At 44.0% G+C, this 14,478-nt stretch overlaps 1 protein-coding gene and 1 non-coding gene across 2 annotated transcripts in view; both read right to left on the bottom strand.

Moving 5' to 3' along the window:
* RBMS3 (RNA binding motif single stranded interacting protein 3) overlaps window positions 1-14,478 on the bottom strand; it is a 1,408,740-nt gene that overhangs the window by 1,215,215 nt on the left and 179,047 nt on the right. The gene's annotated exons all lie outside the window — the stretch shown is intronic.
* On the bottom strand, window positions 5,965-6,040 carry TRNAT-CGU (transfer RNA threonine (anticodon CGU)). Its single transcript has one exon. It is a non-coding gene; the product is annotated as a tRNA-Thr (tRNA).

A 14,478-nucleotide genomic window follows, 5' to 3' on the forward strand; every position in this document is an offset into this window, starting at 1 on the left:
CAAAGATGAACTTAGAATATAGGAACAGACCTAAAGTGCAGAAGTTAGAGTAGAGGTTGGGTCTGATGGTCATGTCTCCAAGATTTCCAGAAAAGCATGAGTAATTCTGCACCTATCGTGCTGGTGAGAATAAGTCTTCCGAAACATCCCAGGCGGTAAGGTCTGGTTCAGAAACGAGGAAGAACTATGGCTTCTGGATGTTAGAGGCTGTACCTGAAGATGCTAAACATGGCACACTAGCCTTAGGTGTCATCAAGATATTCTCGGCTCCATGGAACAACGGGTTGGCTCTTACTAATTTAAAACATGACCCTGTGGGACATAACTTATCCAAGAAGATCTCTAGTTTGCCAAGACGGTGTAACAGGAACTATGAGTGAATACTACTAACTACATACAGAGACAAGTTCCTATCATTTATGCAAACAGAAGGAGAGAGAGGGCATCATAAGAGCTAGGGAGAAAGGAAAGTACAATGTAACTGTTAGGGGCAGAATATCAAAATTGCCCCCAATGTTTCCAATCCAATATCAGAGGTACTTGTTGGCAAGGATAAGGGTACTTGTGTAAGGGCTGCTGAGGCACCCAGACATTAATAACATTAGGAAGCCACTGTCACCCCTAGAGTCGAAGAGGTGAGAGGAGAAACTAAGTATCACAGGAGCTCCCTGAGAGCGGGAGCCACGCGGAGGGGTCTCTGGCACAGCTACTGTCAGAGACGGGGCTTCAGGGTAGGAAGGAAACATGGAAGGAAGAGCTTCACCTCTCTCTCCTTTTGCTCTCTAAAATCTTTCTGATGCCAAACCCTACCGGAAGGCATTTGGCAAGGGAGCTGGGTACTGTGGGTCCAGAGGAGTCAGCCTTCCATGTCAAAGTCAGGGAACAGAAGGGTGGAGAGTGGATGTAGTAGACGGTGAGGCAAACGAAGACTAATTAACACAGGAACAAACGTTTATTGATTACCTGCCATAAGGAATAGACACTGGACTAGACATTGTAAATAATTAAAAATATGTGTAGCCCAGGCCGGATAGCTTGGTGGGTTAGAGCATCGTCCTGAAGCACAGAAGTTGCCGGTCCAATCCCTGGTCAGGGCTTATACAGGAATAGACTGTTGTTCCTGTTTCTCTCTCTCTTTCTCTCTTAAATCAATAAATAAAAAAATTTAAGATATGTGTATATAGAATCGGTAGGTGATTTGAGGAAAACTTTCCCAAATATTTTCACTATCAACCCAAAATCTTCACCATTCAATAAGATTTGGATTTATATTGAATAGTCTTCTGGAAAAGTGATATATATGTAACATAGTTTGGCAAAGATTTTCTAAGCATTGCCCTTGAGGTTTTCCATAGCTTTTGTACGGATGGTCATCTGATCGCAATTATTTACTGGCAGGAGTTTGTTGATTAGGTCAAGAATACCATGTGATTTTGGCTGAACTGCTGTTTAACAAAAGAGATTATGGAGAAGAAGGCAGTGGTGGGTGATTGTAATTCCTGTCTTCAATGCCTACTAGGCGGTCAAATGAAAGAGAATCTGGACTCCTTCCTCACAGTTTTGGGGCTTAGAACAAAGGTTACAAATTAATGGGCCATAGGCCAAATGTAGCTGTATATATGTTATTTAGCTCCCACAGCATCGGCCCAGAGAATGTTTTACCGATTTTGCAATGGTTGTGAATTTAAAAGTCAGGAGACACCACATAAAAATTCCATATTCTGGTTTCCTTGAAAAGGAAATCAGCACGTCTGGCACACACGTCTCCAGAGAAACAATAAATGAGTACTGAAAAGTGGCATCTTCTTCAGTTTACTACGGTCCTCACCGCTCCCTGCTGTCTTCACTAAATTGTGGCCACATCCCAGATGCCACTAATTATATATAATACTTTTACTGGTTGTATTTTTTTTTCACTTTTCCGAAGCTGGAAACGGGGAGGCAGTCAGACAGACTCCCGCATGCGCCCGACCGGGATCCACCCGGCACGCCCACCAGGGGGCGATGCTTTGCCCCTCTGGGGCGTCGCTCTGTTGCGTCCAGAGCCATTCTAGCGCCTGGGGCAGAGGTCACAGAGCCATCCCCAGCGCCCGGGCCATCTTTGCTCCAATGAAGCCTCGGCTGCGGGAGGGGAAGAGAGAGGCAGAGAGGAAGGAGAGGGGGTGGGGCGGAGAAGCAAATGGGCGCCTCTCCTGTGTGCCCTGGCCAGGAATTGAACCCAGGACTCCTGCATGCCGGGCCAATGCTCTACCGCTGAGCCAACCGGCCAGCGCCTACTGGTTGTATTTTAATGCTGGATTCCTTAACACATGTGTATTATCCACCAAGCCTCCATAGGCCTTTGAATTTGAATTTCCTGAGTTAGAATTGGGATCCATGGGTAAACTCACAGACACACAAAGTCTCACCTGATGAAAAGGATGAGCTCCCGAGAGGTGGCCCTGAGTGCCACGAACGACAGTGATTGCCCTGAAACGCATGGTTGCCAAGGGAAGCCGGAGCATCATTTGGCAGCAACTCTTCAGAGAAAATTTAAACACTGGATGATATTTTGCCCTGGCCAGTTGGCTCAGCGGTAGAGCGTCGGCCTAGCGTGCGGAGGACCCGGGTTCGATTCCCGGCCAGGGCACACAGGAGAAGCACCCATTTGCTTCTCCACCCCTCCGCCGCGCCTTCCTCTCTGTCTCTCTCTTCCCCTCCCGCAGCCAAGGCTCCATTGGAGCAAAAATGGCCCGGGCGCTGGGGATGGCTCTGTGGCCTCTGCCTCAGGCGCTAGAGTGGCTCTGGTCGCAACATGGCGACGCCCAGGATGGGCAGAGCATCGCCCCCTGGTGGGCAGAGCATCGCCCCATGGTGGGTGTGCCGGGTGGATCCCGGTCGGGCGCATGCGGGAGTCTGTCTGACTGTCTCTCCCTGTTTCCAGCTTCTGAAAAATGCAAAAAAAAAAAAAAAACAAAACAAAACAAAAAAACCACTGGATGATATTTTAAAAAATTCCTTTCCTGAGATTTTACTAGTATGTAGATGGTGATTTTTTTTTAATACTTTTTCTCTTTTTTAAAAAAAAATTTTAAAGATTTTATTCATTATAGAGAGGGGAGAGAGAGAGAGAAAGAGAGAGAGAGAGAGAGAGAGAGAGAGAAGGGGGAGGAGCAAGAAGCATCAACTCCCATGTGTGCCTTGACCAGGCAAGCCAGGATTTTGAACCAGTGACCTCAGCGTTCCCAAGTTGACACTTTATCCACTGCACCACCACAGGTCAGGCCTAGATGGTGATTTTTTTAAAGTCATAGACTACTCTCAATTGATCTCTGATGCTAACACAGGAATTAGAATCTGGTTGAAGTAAACATGTTAGGTCAGATAAGACAGTGATTCGTTGTTAACTATTCCTTATTTTAGGGCTGTGATGTCTGGATAAAAACACCTTTTTTAATCTGGGGAAAATGATATTTGAAATTATTGTTGTTCATTAACAAACCAATCATCTTCTCTGATAGAGAGATCCGGCAGTCATGAGACTCAGAAGAGTGAAGTTTGAAACTGCATGAAGAAGTCAATTCTAAAAAGATCGGAGTTCCCAAATAATGGTTAGATGCTTTAAGATTTTGAAAAGGGATTACTCCTGTAAGTTACACAACAGAGTTAGTCACTTTTAGGGGAAAAAAGAGGTGCAGACTATGTCAGGCTCAGCAGGCACACACACACATAATAGACAGATAAAGCTACTAAATACAGCTACGGCAATAAGTCTGGAGTGTGACCACCTCTGAGCCTCTGTCAGTGACTTCTAAAATATGGCACGCAATTTAACAATTATATATTTTTCGCTTCTTAAGTTAGATACATTGGCCTGACCTGTGGTGGCTCAGTGGATAAAGCGTCGACCTGGAACACTGAGGTCACCGGTTCGAAACCCTGGGCTTGCCTGGTCAAGGCACATATGGGAGTTGATGCTTCCTGCTCCTCCCCCTTCTCTCTCTCTCGCTCTCTCTTCCTCTTTCCCTCTCTCTCTCTCTCTCCTCTCTGAAAAATTAATAAAGTTCTTAAAAAAAGAAGTTAAGTTAGATACATGAAATTCTTTAAAAGGAAATAAGAAATTGAATTCCTTAGAAAGAGCTCCAGACCCTCTTTTGTCCATCCCTAAGAGGAGATGCTGACACGGGACACAGGCCCAGATCACTATTCGGTCTGTGGATATAGCATGGAGCTTTGCTGCAATCACAGAAGTTACAGTGCTATGGCCCTGGCCGGTTGGCTCAGCGGTAGAGCGTCGGCCTGGCGTGCGGGGGACCCGGGTTTGATTCCCGGCCAGGGCACATAGGAGAAGCGCCCATTTGCTTCTCCACACCCCCCCCCCTCCTTCCTCTCTGTCTCTCTCTTCCCCTCCCGCAGCCAAGGCTCCATTGGAGCAAAGATGGCCCGGGCCCTGGGGATGGCTCCTTGGCCTCTGCCCCAGGCGCTAGAGTGGTTCTGGTCGTGGCAGAGCGACGCCCCGGAGGGGCAGAGCATCGCCCCCTGGTGGGCAGAGCGTTGCCTCTGGTGGGCGTGCCGGGTGGATCCCAGTCGGGCACATGCGGGAGTCTGTCTGACTGTCTCTCCCCTTTTCCAGCTTCAGAAAAAAAAAAAAAAAAAGAAGAAGTTACAGTGTTATGAGTAAAAAAGTTAAAAGCTATAGGGCCCACACAGCCTGGACGTTTTGGATGTCCTGTCTTTTTAGAAGTTCCGTCTTTTGAAAGTTTGCCCATGCCATTGTGTAAGATGGTCCTTTCCTTCCTTGGAGATTCTTTTGTTTATTCTTTCCTGTCTTTTCTTGCCATAAGACTCATTAGATATTAAGAACCAAGGAATGACAGGAATGGCTAGTGGGGAAAGAGGTCAAGGTGATAAGTTGACTTGCTTGGATCTAGACCACAAAGCAAAAGGAATTTTTTAGACCCAACTCTATACCAGCTACCAACCCAACCTAAAATTTCCAAAGAACACTTTGGAGTTAACACCTTAGGGTGATAAATGCTTTCCCATCATGCTTAGAATAAAACCTAAACCCTCTCCCATAATTTGCAAGGCCCAACATGATCTAGCTGCCGTCCCCTTCAGTCTCATTTCATACAACCTTCCTTTGTATCTCTTTCCATCTCAGCAGTCATTTATCTCTCCCTTAAATGAGCCAAGCTCATTCCTGCCTCAAGGCTTGTCACATGCTGTTCCTCAACTTAGAACACTGTTCCTCAGTTCTCTGTCTTATTAGCTTTTCCTCAATTTTCAGGTCTAAGTTTAATTGTCCTTTACTCAGAGAAACCCTCTAATCACATACATCTTATACCCACAACTCTGTCACATCACTCTGTTTTCTAATTAGTAAAAATCACAATCTGTATCAAGTTTATTTCTTGTCTTTTTCCTCCATCTAGAACCTAAGCTGGATGAGAGCCTAAATGAGTGTGGCCCCAATACCTGGCACAGTGCCTGGTTCTCAGATATTTTCTGTCTCATAAACAGCACAGATTTGCCAAGAGTGTCCATCTCAATATTTCCCTTAGAGACATACAGCAGGATTTGGACATTCAGGTAACATTCATTACGTATCTTCCAAAAATGTTGGATCAATAGGTAGAAAAAAGGAGATGATATGAGAAAAGAAGGACACAAACAAAAGGTTACATTGACAGGCATCTTTTTTTTTTTCTGAAGCTGGAAACGGGGAGAGACAGTCAGACAGACTCCCACATGCACCCGACCAGGATCCACCCGGCACGCCCACCAGGGACGAAGCTCTGCCCACCAGGGGGCAGAGGGCATCGCTCTGCTGCGCCCAGAGCCACTCTAGCACCTGGGGCAGAAGCCAAGGAGCCATCCCCAGCGCCCGGGCCATCTTTGCTCCAATGGAGCCTTGGCTGCGGGAGGGGAAGAGAGAGACAGAGGGGGGGGGGGGAGGAGAAGCAAATGGACGCTTCTTCTATGTGCCCTGGCCGGGAATCGAACCCAGGTCCCCCGCACACGAGGCCGACGCTCTACCGCTGAGCCAACCGGCCAGGGCCTTGACAGGCATCTTTAAAGACGGGTATTAGACCAATGGAATGAGAGGGTCTGTCTGTGAGACATGAGTGAGCAAGGTGGGGGCTGTATATTAGGAAGTCTGGAATGGCACGGCAAAAAGTTTGGATATATGTCCTCACACACTGGGAGTCATGAAAGATTCTAGACCAGGACAGAGTCATAATCAGGGACACCATCTTTGGGAAAATCTGTGTTGCAACGATATTCAAGATGGATGGCCGTGGAGACAGACCGAAAATGAGAAAATCATGTAAAAGGCTTTACCAACCATTTGAACGGCGGCAGCATTGGGTGCCTAAGACACAGTTTTACCCGTAGAAGATGGAATCAAGATATCAACGTCAGAGATGTACTGGAGGCAGAATCCTGTGAATGTCTGGGATGATAAAGCGGGAGATTTTATTAAGATGGATAACATGACTGAGATTCAGGGAGAAAAGAAAATAAGTTGAGTTTATAAGAGGAAGTGCCGAGTCCGGCTATAGGCAGGTGGTTTGGGTTGCCAGAAGGACCTATGAATAAAGATGTCCTACCAGTCACTTGGAAATGAAAATTCTCAAAGTTTTTTTCTTCCTTTTTGGGGGGAGGGGGTGAGTAGAGGTTAGATGGGTGAAATCATCCCTTCTAGAGATAATAATTTAAAGCGTGTGAAATAATTATAATTCACCATAGAAAAAAATAGATAATCAAGGAACAAAGAGAGAAGGCAGAACCTGGAGGAACGTCTATATTTGGGGGGGGGGGGCAGGCAGAAGAATGAGAAAACAAAGGACTTTTGTCAGGTGTCTCCAAAATAGACTGAACACCTGCTCTGTGTCAGAAGTTCAAATGCCTAACAATAGTAGAAATAAATGCATCTGTTTATCTTCCAGCCTGATTCTTCCTGCAGGATTGCAAATGTCTTATTAATGTCACCCACAACATCCATTTGTTAGGGCTGTTTATTATTCATCCTGAAGTGACAGCCTACCTGGCATTTGCTTAAACACTTAGGAGGGCAGGCTTTCTGCTCCAGCAGACGCCAGGTAAGGGGAGACGACGTGTACGCACTTCAACCTTAAGATAAAATCAAAATGTGATCTGGATGAAGAGATAAAACATCATCCCTTCATGTGAATTCTTTTCCCCTTCAAAACTATTTTTTGGAAAAAAAATTTCATTAGTGTTTCTTTATGATGAAAATAATTTTCTACATGAATTATAAAATTCTGTTGTTTTAAATAGAGATTTCTATATCTCTCTGCACGTCAGTCTCTATGTAAGATCCACAGCTGATAAGCCGAGTTGCCCAGAGAGAGTGAAAACAAGGAGTACATGGTGAACCTGGTTGAAGATCCAAGATTCACAATGATCATCCCAATGTTTATAACTCAAAGACTCATCTTTCTAGAAGTTGTTACTTAGTAGCTTTTCTTTCTTTCTTTCTTTCTTTCTTTCTTTCTTTCTTTCTTTCTTTCTTTCTTTCTTTCTTTCTTTTTTTTTTTTTTTTTTTTTTTGTATTTTTCTGAAGCTGGAAACGGGGAGAGACAGTCAGACAGACTCCCGCATGCGTCCGACCGGGATCCACCCGGCACGCCCACCAGGGGCGATGCTCTGCCCACCAGGGTGCGATGCTCTGCCCCTCCGGGGCGTCGCTCTGTCGCTACCAGAGGCACTCTAGTGCCTGGGGCAGAGGCCAAGGAGCCATCCCCAGCGCCCGGCCATCTTTGCTCCAATAGAGCCTCGCTGCGGGAGGGGAAGAGAGACAGAGAGGAAGGAGAGGGGGAGGGGTGGAGAAGCAGATGGGCGCTTCTCCTATGTGCCCTGGCCGGGAATCGAACCCTGGACTTCTGCATGCCAGGCCGACGCTCTACCACTGAGCCAACCGGCCAGGGCCTTAGTAGCTTTTCTTAATCTCCAACTTGATTAATAACCTCTTAGTACAAGGCTCCAAAGGCTAGCCCTACCTAGACAGCAAATCTTACTTTATGTTCCTTAGACCAGTGGTCTTCAGCGTGTGGTCTCACGGCCAACAGCATCAGCCACACCTGGGACTAGTGAGACATGCACACTTTCCAGCCCCATCCCAGGTCAGCTGGTAAGAAACTTGGAAGAGAGGTCCAGCAACCTATGTTTTAACACACACCCCCCTTCCCTGGCAATTCTACTTTGAGAAACACTGTTAGATCAATGATAAAAATTCCAAGGAGCATATCATTGCCCACAGGACAAAAATCTCAATCCTAAACCTCATATGCAAAGCATTCCTTTCACAGACGAGAAAACTCCTATTACTGCTGTATTCACACCTGTCTCCACTTGGATCCTGGCTTAGGTTTGTCAATAAGAGAACCACAAACTAGTGATCAATAAAACAGCTACCACAAATAAGAAAGAATTATGATTATAGTGTGAGTGGATAATAACCAAGGGCATGGTATAATAAAAATACATTTGAAAAATTAATATTGATGATGGAATGTTACTCAGCCATAAAGAAGAATAAAATCTTACCATTTGGGACAACAAGTACAGACCTAGAGAGTATTACACTAAGAGAAATAAGTCAGCCAGAGACAAACAAGTACCATATGATTTCAGTTATACGTGGAATTTAAAAAACATAATAAACAAACAAAACGGAAACAGACTCATAGATAGTAAGAACAATCTGGGTGCCAGACTAGAGAAGAAGGCAAAGGCTGGGTGAAGAAAGTGAAGGGATTTAAGAAGTGCACACTAGCCTGACCTGTGGTGGCGCAGTGGGATAAAGCGTTGACCTGGAACGCTGAGGTTGCCAGTTCGATACCCTAGGCTTGCCTGGTCAAGGCATGTATGGGAGTTGATGCTTCCTGCTCCTCCCATTCCTCTCCCTCTCTCTTTCTCTCTCTCTCTCCTCTCTGAAAATTGAATAAATAAAATCTTTAAAAAATAAAAAATAAAATAAAATAAAGAAGTGCACACTAGCAGTTACAAAATAGTCATGGGGTCTAAAGTACAACATAGGGAATATACCATAGTCAAAAATATTATAATAACTGTGTATGATGCCTGGTGGGTAATAGTGTTAGTGAGGAGATCAATTCATAAGTTATACAGATGTCTATCCACTATGCTGTACACCTGAAACTACTATAATAGTGAACGTCAACTGCAATTGAAAAATTAAAAAATAATAAATTTAAAAATTAATATGGGATAAAAATTTACAACAGGTCATAATGTTTGTACTCATATCAGAAAATGGCAATGAAACTTTGTGATGTTAAAAATATATACTGTACCAGCATTTTCTTTGCAGCGGTCAAAAATGGTATAATTTCGCCTGTCACCACCATATTCCTGAGGATAGGCAATCCTAGTGCTATTCTCTATTAATAGAAGTCAGGGCTTCTCAAGGACTAAAATCTTAGCTAATAGCAGAGAAAAATCAATAAAGGTATGGCATGTCTTGTTCCCTTTAAGCTAGAGACTTCCAAAAACGTCTCAAGGGTAATGCTGAAAAGTCAGGGGAGAATACTAAAGGATGCGCCCACATTGCAATAAATTAAGCAACAAGAATATCATAGTTCACTGGGATAACTTATGTCTATAACAAGCCTTGAGTCCATAATAGTATGCAACAATGTAAAAGTATATGGTATACAAAAAGCTAGTTAAAAAACAACAAAAAAAAATTTTAGAAATATTTTTAATAAGTAGGTTAGAGATTATATATATATATATATACTGATAGATAAATGATAGATGATAGATAGATAGATAGATAGATAGATAGATAGATAGACAGATGTATGTTCTGGTACGTGTGTGTGTGTGTGTGTGTGTGTTTATATATTGATTCTCTGGTACTTTTATTTGATGTACATTTTAACATATGTGTATATATTTATTCCCAGTAAATGGAAAAGAAAAGCGATAGTGAATTTTAAATCAAATAACTCAAGAAAGTAGGGGATTTTTCTTGATGGACCAAAGAAGCAATGTTTTCTTATGGCCAAGCGCATGTTGGTAGAGAGTCCAGGAGTGCGTGGGAAGCCGATGCATGAACAGCTGCCCAGATCCCTCCTTTCACCCTCGAGATGAAGAAACCTCTGGGCGTGTTGTATTAAAAAGTACTGGGAGAGGAAGGCATCACGAAGTGAAGGGCTCACTGCCTGGAACTAGGATTTGACGGACATGGAGGCTCTCGGGGCGCTCTGCAGTGCTAGCACAAGACAAGGGCTTCCAACAACTCATTGACATAGCAACTGAACCGATGTTTAAGAAAAAATTCAGGTCAGTAAACATCAGCCCAGGACTGAATCAACTTTGAAGAGATCCACTAAGATTCCAGGTGCCAACCAAAAAACCAAGTGGCTGATAATCCTAAATCTATAAACTCAGCTGCTCTGAGACTCCGTTTTTGTTCTTTTGAGTCTAGCAAGATAATTGTAACTCAATGAATATCTTTATATAAACATTGAGAATAATAAAAAAAAGGAAGTAACAAAACAAAGTTATAAATAATAAAGGCATAAATCAAGCTTATAGCATAAATACCTCTTAATCAGTTAAATGTAATAATTTTGAATTCTACTGATTATTTGTTTGTGTTTGTGTGTGCACACACATGCTTGCCGCCTACTTTTAAAGTTTGTCAAGCTTTTAAATGAAATTGATAAAAGATTTTACTGAAATATTTAAGATACTTTGTCTACTTACATTTGTAATCAGCTTTAAATATTTATGGTGATATGATTCATAAAGTATGTTTTATTAGTGACCAAAGTAGCATTTTAATGTTTAGCATAAAAAAAATTAATGGGATTTAAAATGTGGGCAGGAAAAGGTACCAATAGTAGTAAGTGTTTTTCTCTCTATAAAAGGTCCTTGGTCATTAAATTTTTTATATATTGATTGAGTTGAGAGAGAGAAAGAGAAACATTGATTTGCTGTTTCCCTTATTTATGCATTCACTGGTTGAGTCTTGTATGTGCCCTGACTGGGGATTCCTTGGGGTTCTAACCACGGAGTACCCAGCCAGGGCATTGCTCATTTAAGATCCTAAGATTTTTCTCTAATTTTTTTTCCTACTAGGAGTCTTACCCTATTCTTGCATTAAAAATAGATAGCTCTACCTTTCAAGACCTTAGCAAAGAGAAGAGAGATAAGGCAAAATCTGGCACATACTCTAATTTCATTTACATCTCTGGTAACACAAACATCGAAGTCCTTACAAAGAACCCCACGTAAGAAATACGTTTCTTTGTGCATCTTCCTCCCAACCTCGATACGAATAAATCAGGGGTTAGATGCCTCTCACACAGATTAGGACACATTGTCTTACTTTACAGGGTTGACATTTTCAACACTTCTCTTAAGAAAGAAGCAATTGTGGGTCAGTCTGACATGCTTTGCAGAGCATCCTAACTTGAACTTAGAGAAAACCGCCCTGCCAGAAAAAGCAAACGTCTTGTATAACAATCCTGATCAATGCCTTAGCTACTCCACACAATATTCGATATTCCTCCAGAAATGTCCCCGCACAACAAAGGCTCTCAGAGAGTGTCTTGGAGACTCTTGTAATGGAATTTGACAAGAGCCAGGCACTTCAGGCATGCTCAATCGATGTTAATTGAAGCGGAAGTTATTCAAAGGCAACGAGGAGTCCTTGAGAGGTGAACGGGGGCTTGCGGATTGGGACTCTCTCCTTTTCCCATTTCCCCCTTATATTTAATTACTTGTTCTAGCTGCTGAATTGTAATTTGATTTGCCAGGAGGTGAGTCTGGCCCTGGTCTCATACGTTCGTTGAGTCCTTCATTTAAAGAAAAAAATATCTCATAGCCATGGAGATGCCTGTTTCACAGGAAGGAAATTGTTCTCTGTCATGCGGGTCTCTGATTTATAAGGTCTTCTTGCCAGTTTCTAACGTAGCACAGGCACCACCAGTAGAAGCACAAGACAAGAGACTGCTTAGTCCTGAATAATATTGCTGCCATTTTCTTTGGGGACATGGTTATTTCTATAACTGACCAGAGCCAGAATTTTTAATTCACTTGGGCTCCCACCCCTAGAAGCAGACCCTAAGACAGGAGTTTATATTTAAATCAAATCCTTACCAGGGAGGTGCTCCCAGGAAACATTGGTTGAGAGGTGTGGTTGTGGGGTGAGGAATGGAAGGCAACCAACGACAGGAAGCTAACAAACTCGTTCCCACCATGGGCAACCAGTGTGTCACCTCTCCGGCGAACCAAGAACCAGTGGAGCACGAGCCTTAGTGGGTCCACCCAAAGGGGGAGGAATTTGGGGTATTTATATACCAATTTTCTCCAGTCTTGGTTGAGGACTAGTCTCATTGCGTAGAGCAGTGGTCCCCAACCCCCAGGCCACGGACCGGTACCGACCTGTGGGCCATTTGGTACCAGTCCGCAGAGAAAGAATAAATAACTTACATTATTTCTGTTTTAATTATACTTAAATCTGAACGATGTTTTATTTTTTAAAAATGACCAGATTCCCTCTGTTATATTCGTCTAAGACTCACTCTTGACGCTTATCTCGTTCACATTGACACATTTATCCATCCCACCCTAAAGGCCGGTCCATGGAAATATTTTCTGACATTAAACAGGTCCGTGGCCCAAAAAAGGTTGGGAACCGCTGGCCTACAGTACTAAAAACCCCAGGACTTCCAGCCTCAGATGGATGCAGGTGCCCCAAACAGAGAAAGCCCTTAGAAACACTTAGGACAAGGCACCAAGTGTATCCTGTACATTCTGTCTGCAAATATGTAACTGCTTTCAACTCCTGGGGTCCTTCAAACAGATACACAATAACACCACCTTCTGGATAAGCTGTTTTGGGGGAACTGGGAAGATGTTATTTTCCTCTTGGCATGAATGTTGTTTGTTTGATACAGACTTGAGGAACTAAGGTCAGTGTTGGTATCATTTTGCTCAGAAATCTAAGATGGTCACAGTGCTCCCTCATTTACCCTTGAGATAGCTCTTGGGATCAACATTCGCATCCAGTTAGGACTTCCCCTTGAGATGGTGTGCTGGAACCACAGAAGGCTAAATAGACGTAGAATCCAGCATAAGGTGGACTGAACCTGGGCCCATTTCGGAAGTTGTTTTTTTTTTTTTTAATATATACTTTACATTTTATAAATGCTAATTTTTTTAAAAATTAAAGACTACTTTCCACAGTGATTTGCAACGGATTGTTACACATTTGCCAAGAACTCAGACAATAATTGTGGGAATCAGGCAGGAGAGGATACTAATTAATAGCCCCAAGATAGAAGCAATTTCCAAAGGTGAGGTTCCAAGTCAGAAGCCAGAAAAGCAGACAAGGCCGGTAGGAAGCAGCTGAGCACAGCAGGAAAGGGCCCGGGCTACGGGGTCAGGAAGACCTTGCATCCCGGCTATGACACTCACACACTGGAGGGGCCGGACCAATTCTCTCTCCATTGCATGCCTCAGTTTCCCATCCAGGTAATATGAGTTCAGAGTACCTACCTCATGCAGTTATTGTGTCAATTAAGTGAGCCAATTAGCCCTGGCCGGTTGGCTCAGCGGTAGAGCGTCGGCCTGGCGTGCGGAGGACCCGGGTTCGATTCCCGGCCAGGGCACACAGGAGAAGCGCCCATCTGCTTCTCCACCCCTCCGCCGCGCCTTCCTCTCTGTCTCTCTCTTCCCCTCCCGCAGCCGAGGCTCCATTGGAGCAAAGATGGCCCAGGCGCTGAGGATGGCTCCTTGGCCTCTGCCCCAGGCACTAGAGTGGCTCTGGTCGCAACATGGCGACGCCCAGGATGGGCAGAGCATCGCCCCCTGGTGGGCAGAGCGTCGCCCCTGGTGGGCGTGCCGGGTGGATCCCGGTCAGGCGCATGCGGGAGTCTGTCTGACTGTCTCTCCCTGTTTCCAGCTTCAGAAAAATTAAAAAGGAAAAAAAAAAAAAAAGTGAGCCAATTAATGGGACAAATTAAATGTGCTTGTAAAGTGCTTTGCCCAGTGATCAACATATGCTAATTACTTAATAACTGTCACTTGCTGTTATATTGTTATAGCCAGTTTAACGACTTCACGGTAGAAAGTAGAAAATACGGCTACTATATACAGCTTGAAGTCCAGGATTAATATCTGCAGGACCAGAATTCATCCCACGGCAACCAGAGGACAAGTACCCCGTAAGCCACCCACCACGAAATGAATGATCTTCGCCCTCATCTTTCTCTGCTTCACATTTTGTTTCTCCTGAGCTCTCAGGTGTGGTGGTGGAGGGTGCTGGGGTTTTCTCAGAGTGCTTTCTACTCAAATGGCACATACAGTGACGAGATGGGTCTAATTCTTCCCCATAGTGAATGAGACTTTCTTGTCAGAATTTAGAAAAAACACCTGCCTTCTGGTAGTACAGACCCAGTGTTGCAAACACGTGAGACAGTTGACATCTCATAC

This window comes from Saccopteryx leptura, chromosome 10 (genome assembly GCF_036850995.1).
Source record: "Saccopteryx leptura isolate mSacLep1 chromosome 10, mSacLep1_pri_phased_curated, whole genome shotgun sequence".
NCBI lineage: Eukaryota > Metazoa > Chordata > Mammalia > Chiroptera > Emballonuridae > Saccopteryx > Saccopteryx leptura.